The following is a 12,377-nucleotide window of genomic DNA, read 5'->3' as shown; positions in this document are numbered from 1 at the left end:
TCTGAAATAACTGGATTGAATATTCAAATGTCTCAGCTGCTTTATTGAATGTGATTAAGAAGGATCAATTGTTGAAAGAATATAAGGATTTAATAGTAATAATGATTACGGCTGCAAGATTAATTTTCGCAAGGAACTGGAGAAATGATAATCAATTTAGTTTAGAGGAATGGTATAGAGAATTATGGGATATGGCAATTAATGATAAACTGACATGTGAGATGAAAATAAGAAGAGGCCAATTGAAAAATGATGATTTTAAGAAAATATGGAATGTATTTTTGGAATATGTATTTTGGAGAGGGAAGGGGTATACACCGAGGGAAGAAACAATGCAATTTTGGAGAGAAAATGGATTGAATGAAGGTTAATGCTAGTCCTGAAGGTGATGGGGGCACGTGTGAAATTGCATCTTATTGTTTTGTATTTTTTCTTGTTTTTCATAGTTCTTTGTGTGGTATTAGGTTTATGTTGTATTAATAAAAAATTTAAAAAAGAGAAATCCATATAAAGTCAGCACAACTCTGATGAACTCCAGCAGACTAAAATGTTTCCATGGTATATGCGTATATTTGTATGTGTATGGAAAAGTTTGGAAAACTGTCCCTTCACCCCAACCAATGTGCAGCCCTTTAAACAGTCCCAGAAGCTTGATGGCAGACTGTAAAAGGAGAACTGGGGATTGGCAGGAGGGTGGGAATCAAAAGAAGGCAGGCTGTGGGCATGGATCGGACTGTATCAAATCGAGGAGCCAGTGTGCACTGAAAACAACCCCGGGGGGTTTGTGTGGTCACCTAAACCTAACACAGTTACAAAAGAGACTGCGTATCAAACTGATGCCAATGTGAAGAATCAAAGGAAATGAATGGTGACAACAAATCATTTTCAGGAAGACTGAGAAATTATTCCAGGTGGTTTCCCTGGAAACATTACACAAGACTTTGTTATACAATGTAGGTAAACTGCCACCCTTGTCTTCTGGATATCACCCTTTTAGTGGCCCTGTCCTGGAGGAACAAAGGGTGAGCCTGCATGAGCATTTATCAGTTGATAATTTGTTTGTCTCTAGCTCTGTTTAGGTGTTATGCGTATGGACAGAGAACCTAGCCCTGCCGCCTTGGTCCACGGTTTTTGCAGCCTTGCGCATGTGAAGGGTTCCAACTCTCGAAAGGGGCAGTTTCAGTATCCATTGTGTGTGGGAGGCTGTGCACATGAATTGTAACATGTGCACAGCCTCCCACAATTGCAACAGTAATGATGTCAATGGATTTATATTATTTTAATTGTATACATGTTTGTTGTTAGTTGCCCAGAGTGGTATAATATACCAGATGGGTGGGATATAAATAAATAAATAAATAAATAAATACATAAATAAATACATAAATAAATAAATAAATAAATAAATAAATAAATAAATAAATAAATAAATAAATAAATAAATAAATAAATAACAGGAAGAGCGCTATAAGATAGGAGAGTTCTCCTTCAGACTAGGCACCTTCTCTGTGTAGGAGGTGACAGAAATGACACTGGTTTGATGGCTCTTGTGATTCCATTTCTAGAGTAGCCATTTGCCTGTAGGGCCCAATTCAGATGGTTGAGTTCAGTGCTGAGAAACTGAGCTTCACAGTTCCGATTTGCACGGTCTACCAGTGTTTTGATTATGCCTCTTTTTTGCTGTGGGTGGTGGTTGGAGTTTTTCTGTAGGTACCGGTCTCTGTGTGTGGCTTTTCTGTAGACCTTGTGTCCCAGTCGGAGGTCAGTTTTGTATAGGACCACGACATCTAAGAACGGGAGTTGACCCTCTATTTCTTTTCCCATGGTGAATTATATATGTGGGTGGATGCTGTTGAGATGGTTCAGAAATTCTTTCAATTTTTCTTCACCGTGGCTCCAAATTGCGAAGGTGTCATCCACATATTGGAACCAGACTGTGGGTGCAAAGGGTACCAAAGCCAGGGCCAGTTTTTCGAAATGCTCCATGTACAAGTTTGCTATAACCAGACTGAGGGGATCCCCATGGCCACTCCATTTGTCAGTTCACAGAATTCATTATCCCACTGAAAATAGCTGGTCATTAGGCAGTGTTCGAAAAGGGCCTTGATGTCTTCTGGAAAAATCTGCTGGATGAGTGTCAGGGTGTCCTTTATCGGTACCTTGGTGAACAGAGATACTACGTCAAAGTTGATCAGTCTATCCCCAGGGTTGAGTTTTAGGGTGCTGATCTTGCTTATGAAATGTTCTGAGTCTTTGATGTAGGATGAGCTTTGTCCAATGTGGGTCTGTAGGAGGTGTGACAAACCCAGACCTACTGGGATATGCCACAGTTTCACTAAGCTGCCACCAACCATTCCCTATAAGAAGTCACACAGACCAGGGATGGATTTTTAACAAATAAAAGAACAAGGTTTATTAAATAACACACAGGGAAAAATAAAAGGATCAAGTGAATAAGATACAGTAACGTGGCTTAGTCTCAATCATACATACACACAGTTTGGTTCACACAGAACACTTAACTTGAAGCACAGACCCTGAACCTATCAGTTCTGGCTAACCATACAGACACCTGAACCTATCAGGTTGGTACTGACTGACACACAGTAGTACCCTGTCTGACACACAGACTCCCACTCAAGCTTCTTCTCTCAGCTTTTCCCTCCAGCTTCTCCTAACTTCTCCACACACACTCCACCTATATATACAGTACAGCCCCTCCTCCTGATGTCCCGCCTTCCACTCCCCATAGGATGGAACTTTCCCTCCAAACCCATGACAGACAGGTAACATCAGTGCTGTATGTAACACCTCCCCTCTTTATAAGTTGTTTTGTAGGGGGAAAGCTAAGGTGCTTTTCACCAAAAAAACAACCTGGATCCAAAACATACAAAAACAGTTATACATTAACATACAATACCATACTTACTTATACTTACACTCTATTAGGCATTTAAACATTTACCATTTACAATACATCCAGTATTCATACAAACCAACATGTTTAATAAACAGACACATTTGTCTTTTTGTCATCAAAATATATACATAGTCCATGTTTCTTTCGCTGTCTTCATTCTTCAGGTCTTCTTGACAAGGCGTCAGCAACACAGTTCACTGACCCTCTGACCACCTTCACTTCAAAGTCATAGTCTTGCAGATTTAAAGCCCACCTCATAAGTTTGCTATTGTGGGTTTTCATTGTCTTTAACCATTGCAATGGTGAATGGTCAGTGCACAGAATAAAATGTCTTCCCCAGATGTAAGGCTTGGCCTTCTGGATCGCGTAGACTATGGCCAGGCACTCCTTTTCCACGGTTGCCAAATGTCTCTCACCTTTCTGGAGTTTCCTACTCAGGTAGGACACTGGATGCTGGTTACCATTCTCATCCTCCTGGCAAAGAATTGCTCCTACCCCGCTGTTAGAAGCATCGGTGTAGATGATGAACTCCCGGTCGAAGTCTGGAGCACGCAGCACTGGATAGTTGATGAGCGCCTCCTTCAACCTCCGGAACGCCTCCTCACAGTCGCTGGTCCACGGGATGCGGTCATCAGCCTTCTTCCTCGTCAGATCGGTCAGCGGAGACGCAATCTCGCTAAACCTCGGGATGAACTTTCTGTAGTAGCCCACCAACCCAAGAAATGATTTAACTTTTTTCTTGGTGTTGGGTCTAGGCCAATCACGAACGGCTTCTATTTTGGCCTCTAGGGGTTTTATCACTCCTCCCCCTACTATGTGACCCAAGTATTTTATTTCTGGGCTACCCAGCTGCAGTTTGTTCTCTTTGCAGAGCCTAGGCCAAAGCACTTCCTCCCCTGGGTTAAAGTGCCTCTCCCTGCCTTCCTGGTCATCCCAAGCTTTCTTTCTGACCTTTTGAGCTTGCAGGGTCCCTGCTGTCAGCTCTAGGTTTCTCTTTAGGTCATTCATCAAGGTGTCTATGTATGTCACAACGTCTTGTGGGTCATCCTGGGTGATCTGCTCCCAATTTTGTTTGATCAAATCAAGGGGCCCTTTCACCCTTCTCCCAAATAAAAGTTCAAACGGACTGAACCCGGTACTGGCTTGTGGCACTGATCGATAAGCAAACAAAAGGGATTGCAGCTTCTGGTCTCAATTGTTTGGATTCTCTGCCAAGTAAGCCCTAATCATGCGCATTAGAGTCCCATTGAACTTCTCAGTTAACCCATTACTTTCAGGGTGATAGGCAGTGGTTTCCTTGTGCTTAATTCCACAGATTTGCCATAACCGTTTCATGAGCTTCGATGTGAACGATGCGCCCAAATCTGTGATTATTTCTGAGGCAAATCCCATCCTGGACATATACCCCACCAAGGCATCTGCCACTGTGTTAGTTTCAATGTTAGTCAAGGGTATGGCTTCAGGGTACCTCGTGGCATGGTCCACAATGGTGAGAATGAACCTGTTCCCCCTCTTTGTGGCCTTGGGCAAAGGTCCCACAATATCCACCCCTATGCATTTGAACGGAGTGTCAATCACAGGCAAAGGGCACAACTTTGCTTTGGTCCTGTCGCGGCTATTCCCCTGCCTTTGACACACATCACATTGTTTACAGAACTCTTTGATCTGCTTCCCTATGTCAGGCCAGTAAAAATTCTGTGTGATTCTCTGCTGTGTTTTGTTCACCCCTAAGTGCGCAGCAAACATGTCAGAGTGCCCCCTTTGTAAGATCATGGGGCGATACTTTTCAGGTACCACTAGCTGACTTCGGATCCCATCTCCCCCTTTTGAGATATTCCTCAGGGTCTCTCTATACAAAATCCCCTTTTTCTCTAGAAATCTCACTGGGGTTTCAGGTGTTAGCTGGGCGTCAGTCACCTGTTCAAAACACTTTTGGAGAGTGGCGTCTGCCTTTTACTCTTGGCCAAATCGGCTGTCTGTGGTTAAGGTTTCCACCACAGCTTCTGAACTCCCCTCTGCTTCCGTCTCTGGCTCATCAGTACCCCCCTGAACTGTCCCCGTGGTGGCTTGTGAACGTGTAATCACTAGCACCCGTTTCACATGTTCAGCCAAGTCATTTCCCACGAGCACGGCTGCTGGCAGAGTCGATGAAATCGCTAGCCGCCAAACTCCCCTCCAGCCTTGAAAGTTCACAGGTACCTCCGCTACTGGCAGTGAGATCACCTGCCCCTCAATCCCTGCCACCTTCATGCTCTCATTTGGGATTATATATTCCCTAGGAATAATATCTGGATGGCACAGGGTCACCTGGGAACAAGTGTCCCTCAGCCCCCGATACTGATGGTCAAGTATTCCTACGTCCACCCCTGCTGTTTCAAACAACTGAGAATCTGTTCTCACGAGCAAGCAGCGCTTGACCTCCACAAGAGGACCATTTTCCTCAGCCTGATCAGCAGATGTAACTGTTCCAGATTGAGTAGCCATGGCAACAGGCTCCCTCAGTGACAAGGGGCTTTGCTCTTTCTGGACACAGAACACAGCTTTTGGCTTGGTTCCACTCGAATCCTGAGGCACAATTCCTTTTAGCTGCTTTAATTTCTCACACTCTGAGATTAGATGGCCCTTTCCCTGACAGAAATAACATTTTCTGCTATATTTTGAGTCTTTCTCATCTTGTTTTGGTTTTCCCTCCAAAATCTGAGGTCTTGGTTTCATGTCTGAGGGCTTCCCTTCACCATGGGCCCCTCCCCCTTGCTGGCTTTTCCCTGGTCCCTGAGAGTACTTGCTGTAGGTTTCTTTAGGTTTCCCCATCGATTTCCCCTCACCCAGGGGCTTTCTTATTTGGGAAATAAAATCTGCGATCTCGGCTGCTTCTGCCACAGATTTCGGTTTCCTTTCCCTCACCTGGAATTTCAGTTCCCCATGCAGGACTGAATAGAACTGTTCCAGCGCTATCAAGTCTTTGAGCTGCTGAAAGGTCTCTGTCCCCTCCTGAGATAGCCATTTCTCTAGCAGCCTCACCAATTGGGCCCCCACTTGGGTAAAAGTCTGCTCTGGTTTCTTGGTGATTGACCTGAATCTTTGCCTCAGCTGTTCCGCATTTATCCCATGTCTGGCAAACACCAGTTTTTTAAACTCTGCAAAATCTTTCATCAGTTCCTCTGGCATCTCTGCATAGACTTCTGCAAGGCTGCCATTGATTAAAGATCGCATGATGGTCATCTTCTCAGTTTCCCTTACTGAGAAGTCCACAAACGCTCTTTCCACTAGGGAAAAGAACACCTCAGGACAATCTCCCTTGTGGTACACAGGGAATTTCTTCAGGTCAGCTTTAGACAATTGGCCTCCCTCAGAATCCCTATTGTTATTATTGTTCTGATTCATCAGTTCCAATTTTCTTAACTCAAACGCCATTTTCTCTCTCTGCAATTCCAATTCAAATTGTCTTTGCCTCTCCCTTTCCCTTTCCTGTTTCTCTTCCTTTTCCATTTCCAATCGTCTCATCCTCAGTTCATGCTGTTGGGCTATGAGCATTTTCCTGAGTTCTGGGTTCTGTTCTCCCGTGCTCTCATCCTGCACTGAGCCAAATTCATCCTCAGAACCTTGGTCCACCTGGGGTTCCCTCACTTCACCCATTTCTGCCATTTGGCTTCGAGTCAACGGCATAATCCCCCCCCCCCAGAACAGGCTGCTTTCAAAAGTCAAGCCTCAAAATAAAGCGACCACTTTTTCTTTCTTTTTTCCTTTGCCTCAGAACCAGCTTTCTATAGATTACTGCTGTTCTTCAGCACTAACTTGCAACAGTTGCGAGCCAGAGTCTACCCTCCTCTGCTAGGCCCCTCAGCAGGCAGGCTAGATCACTGCTACTACACAGTTTTGCCTCAGCTTTTTTCCCGCCAAAACAGGCTGCCTCAGAGCTCCCTAATCTAGTCCCCAGTTGGCACGTTCTTCCACTAGCGCACCTCCCCGTGAGGTACACCTAGAAGATTACCTACGTGCCTCAGATTGTCCCTGACTAGACCCCCCTTGCTCTGGGCACACTTGCCAAGGCTTTGCTGGACCACTGGACAACTGGACCAGTCGTATCCCACACGCTGGACACCAATCAATGTGACAAACCCAGACCTACTGGGATATGCCACAGTTTCACTAAGCTGCCACCAACCATTCCCTATAAGAAGTCACACAGACCAGGGATGGATTTTTAACAAATAAAAGAACAAGGTTTATTAAATAACACACAGGGAAAAATAAAAGGATCAAGTGAATAAGATACAGTAACGTGGCTTAGTCTCAATCATACATACACACAGTTTGGTTCACACAGAACACTTAACTTGAAGCACAGACCCTGAACCTATCAGTTCTGGCTAACCATACAGACACCTGAACCTATCAGGTTGGTACTGACTGACACACAGTAGTACCCTGTCTGACACACAGACTCCCACTCAAGCTTCTTCTCTCAGCTTTTCCCTCCAGCTTCTCCTAACTTCTCCACACACACTCCACCTATATATACAGTACAGCCCCTCCTCCTGATGTCCCGCCTTCCACTCCCCATAGGATGGAACTTTCCCTCCAAACCCATGACAGACAGGTAACATCAGTGCTGTATGTAACAGGAGGGTCACTAGAAGTTTGGCTAATTCATATGTTGGGGAGCCGATGGCACTTACAATGGGCCTGAGTGGGATTGAGTCCTTGGGGATTTTGGGGAGTCCATATAGTCTTGGCAGGAGAGCTTCTGTCTTGCAGGTTCATTGAAGGACGTTGGGGTGCAGGGAGGAACTCCTGATCAGCATGCTTGTTTGTTTTGTGATTTTGTTGGTTGGGTCCCGTTTCAGTTTTCTGTAGGTGGTGGCGTCTAAAGTTCCCTGATTTTGTCCTTGTATTCTTCTGTTTCCATGATTACTGTGGTGTTGCCTTTGTCTGCTGGCAGGATGATGATGCCTGGGTTGGAGTTCAGGGACTTGATGGCATTTCTCTCCTTTGCTTTTGCTTTTCGTAAGATCCTGGTCACTTCAACTCTTATTTCTTCTGCTTTTTCTTCTGGAAGATGATATAATGCTGATTCTACGTTGGCAATAATGTCTTCCACAGGAATTTTACTGGGTATGACTGCAAAATCTCCTCCTTTGGCTAAGACTGAGGGTTCTTCCACGGAGAGTTGGTGTTCCGATAGGTTGATGATGATGTGTAAGTTGTTTAGTTTAGGTTTCTGTTGGCTTGTTTGGCACTTGTTGAATTTCTGTTTTTGTCTGGCTGTGTGGTTTATCATTTCTTTTTCCATCTTTTTGTAAGAGAGAGTATCGATCTTGTCCCAATCTTGACCTCATTTTTTGGCTGATCGTGATGTGTTGATGTGTTGGCATAGTAGTTCTTTGACTGTGGAGTCCAGTTTTTTGTGGGTTGTGTGGATTCTTTCCTGTAGGAGGGCATGTTCCAGGCGGTCATAGTTGCGGCTGGCCTGTGGGGAAATGATGGTCCTTTTTGTCCCGAGGAAGGCTGGTATGGTTTTTGTGTCTCTGAAGCGTAGTAGAAATGTTAAGGAACATAGTAGGTGCTTTTTTGCTTTGGAATGTTTCCAGTCTCTGGGTCTGCCTGACTGTTTCCTCCCCGTAGAAGAGTTCAGTGTATTCGCGAAGGCTTTCACAGCCAGGATCTAATGGTTGTTGTGGGTTTTTCAGGCTATTAGGCTGTATTCCAAATGTTGTTCTTCCTAACAACATTCTTCCTAACTCTGTGCTCTGGTACAGTTTGTTTGGGAGTTGAGTATTTATGGCTATGAGATCAGCTTTTGTCCTTTTCGGGAGATGGATGATTATGGGTAATTATACATCCACAACAAAAACACACTGATCACCATAATCACCCATCTCCTGAAAAGGACAAAAGCTGATCTCACAGCCATAAATACTCAACTCCCAAACAGAATACAGAGTGCTATCCTCTGAAGATGCCAGCCATAGAGACTGGTGAAACGTCAGGAAGAACAACCTTCAGAACACGGCCAAAGAGCCCGAAAAACCCACAACAACCATTAGATCCTGGCCGTGAAAGCCTTCGCGAATACACAGAATCCTATTGCTTCTTTGCCTTTCTGAATGTGATTATCTTTCCCCTTAATTTGATCATTGGTGCAAACAATAGATCAGACCAAGAGAAGTAACCACTGGGATACAACTGGTACAAATGACACATCTTTTCAATACTGGGTGAGATTACACAGCTAATTGGTTCTTCACACATTATGGTCTATTACTTCTTCAACGGTCACCTCTATTTACCTCTGCTTCCAAATCTATGTGTGTTTGTAAGCCATGGTTTGTTTGCCTGTTCCAAAGACAGCTGTGTCAAAATTTCCTTTGTTGATTATTTTTCCTCAGAGGAAATAAACCACGATGCTGAATAAAAAGGAGAAGAATGCCTTGAAACCTTGACACAGACAAAGCAATGATGCCTAAACATTTTCTTATATTAAAAAATATATATAAGAGTGGTACCGACTTACCAGATGAGCGGGATATAAATCAAATAAATAAATAAATAAATAAATAAATAAATAAAATATATGCAAGTGCTTGAACAGTTTTTGTAAACCACTTTGGGATTTATACCAAGGAGAAGTGGTAGTGAAATATTATTATAAAATAATAATAAACAGAACTGTGCTGCTGGAGCCCCTTGAAAGAGGGGTTAAGATGAATGAGTTAGAAGGTTCTTGTGTCCAGCCATAGTCATATTCTGTGGGTCAGACAGGAGAACAATTCTGAATTGGCACTTCGTGCCTCTTGGCTCCATAACCCAGCAAACAGAGGCTAACACTCTGTACGTAATCCACTTATATAAAGGAGAAATATTATTATTTTAAATTTTGATAGAAGACCTGAAGTCCAAAGCTTTTTTCTTGGAAATGTTTTGTTTTGTGCTATAAGGTTGGAACTGATTTATGGCAACCTTAATAGAGCTTTCAAAGTAAGTGTGATATTTAAGGAGTGGTTCTGCCAGTCCCCCTGGTTCCAGATGAATTTCCATGGATGAGCAAGGATTCAAACCTAGGTCTCTTGAGTCATAATCTGTCATTCTACCCACTGCACCACACAGTTTATCACACTACTCAACAGTAAGTTGCTAAAAAGCAATATAATTTAAGGATACATATTTTGATTGTTGTTCATGAAAATATGGGGCAAATGTATTTTTGAGTAATACATAGAAGGAAACATGGGAGAATCTCCTCAGGACAAAAACACACATTATTTGTAGTCCAGCAAGGCAAGGATGCTAACATCTAGCCCAACATCCTAGCTTCTCACAATGGCTAACCAGATGCCCATGGAAAGCCCACCAGTAAGACATGAGGTTGACAGCCCTGTCTTGCTATTGTTCCACTAAAAATGGCATCCCCATCTTAGGGGACAGTATTGGCCGCACAGCTAATAGTCATGGAAGCTATTTCATAACTGCAACGCTAGGACGTTCTTCGTTCTCACAGGTTGATTGAAAACTGTAGCATTGAATTATCAGGATTTCTGTACTTTGAGCAACTCCCGCCACCCCCATCGCATTAGTGCATAAGTAATGATCCTTCACCAAGGCATCCTGCTTTCAAGAGATGGCTGGGGTCCAGTGAAAAATAGCAGAGTGAAAGATATGTGGATCAAATGCACACGTGTGCTTTCCTTCTTTCTTGTTTTCCTATTAACTAGCAGCATGAATGTTTTTTTAAATGGCACCCATGCCCTGTGTAAATGGAGGCAGCCTTACCTGCTTAGCTTACTGCTGGCTTTATTGTGTCTCATTTCATGTGGTGGATGTGGGGAACAGTTTGCAAAAGGAAACAATCTAATTAGTATGGTTAAACGGAGCCAAGGTACTGTGCTTTGCATGTCAACAATGCCACTGCTGGAACAGCCCCTCCAAAGGGTTGGCAGCATCTCTTACTGAATAGAAGTATATCTTACCTTGGTTGCCAAGTTTGCAAATTCTGCAGAGAGATTTAGAGTGCATGAGCCAGCCTTGACCTTGTTACAATGAGCTTGTACTTCCATCACTCTGCTTTTTTTTAAATAAAGAAAAGTCTGTAACTTTCATTTTGCCATTTGCATTAGCCTTGAAATATTATGCTGCTTAGAGAATTAATTGAGTCGTCAAGGGAAAAGTCTGCTCTGATTCCACCCCCCCATATAAAGCACTTAATAGGACAAAGTTTTACAGGTACCTTTGTTTTCAGACTCATCCATGTGTGATCTGTGATTACTGTCATTTGCAGAATGTGGCTGGCAATAAAATAGGCCTTGTTCATTTACATTTTGTGTTGTGTTTCTCCCTTTGCATTCATTTCCTCCCGTAAACTATCTTAACTGTGTACAATCCACATTTTCTGGTGGAGATCTGCTATATGATTAATATCTTTCCCCCACTAATTTCTCCATATTGGGATGACTAGGGCCTTCCCTCTGTTAGACTATATCTAATTCTTCTGTAGAATCACTTATTTCTGGCCAGTACATTGTGTGCATATGGATTAGCTGGGGTCCTTTACCCAGAACCCTTTTTGAAATGCAAATAAGCAGCATACAAAGCTCTTCTCCTCCCCACTTCTCTCTCACAACTCTGTGAGGTAGATCAGGTACGTGGGGGGTGGGAGGCAGGATATCACTGGAGTTTCATGGTTTTTTGGCTATTGGAAGCTGGATCTTTCGTCTCCTAGTACAATACATTGGACTGATCAGTTTTTCTCTAGGAAGGAGATAGTAAATCAAGCTCTTTACTGCCTTCTGAATAGTTAATATGCATGGAGCTATTATGGCTGTTGAACTGGGAAGATACCATGTGTGCAACAGTGTGTCCATTGATGATATTTCATTCAGGCAGGGGTATGGCTTCCTGTCTGTAGAACCATGGGGCCTGGTTCTACAGGCTGTCTATTAAATTCCAGCGTTTCCACAAAAGCCTAAGAGCTTTTCTTGGGAAAATGGCATAAAAATTGCTTTGAACAATGCCAACCAAGCAAGCATGTTCTACCAATGCTTCCTGTGTTACATTTCTTGCAGAAATCTGACGTTCTTTAAAGAATATCCTTTGTAGCAGGAATGAGGATGAGTCTGTTTCTTCAGGTGGATTGCCTGAAGATGTCAAATAAGCTGAACAACAGAACGGTGTCACTTCAGAGGACAAAAGTCTATCGAAGACCTTAATCATATAGGAAAGGAGTGGGGAAACAGTTTTCCTGTCAAGACTAGCATTATTTCAGTCAGAATGAGAGGTGGCTCCATCTTCCAGCAGTGGGTAAGGGCTAGTGCCAGCCATAACATTTTCTGTTTTTTTTAAAAAACAATGAATCCTATAATTCTCTATTCTGAGAGATCCACCTCACATACCTATACTTACAGAAACTAAATGCGTCTGACCAGGAGGAAAGGCATAGCTTCATAGGCCTATCTCTACCCTA

The sequence above is a fragment of the Pogona vitticeps genome, chromosome 4 (assembly GCF_051106095.1).
Source record: "Pogona vitticeps strain Pit_001003342236 chromosome 4, PviZW2.1, whole genome shotgun sequence".
Taxonomy (NCBI): Eukaryota; Metazoa; Chordata; class Lepidosauria; order Squamata; family Agamidae; genus Pogona; species Pogona vitticeps.
The sequence above is the reverse complement of the archived record's forward strand: the minus strand, read 5'-3'. Positions refer to the sequence as shown.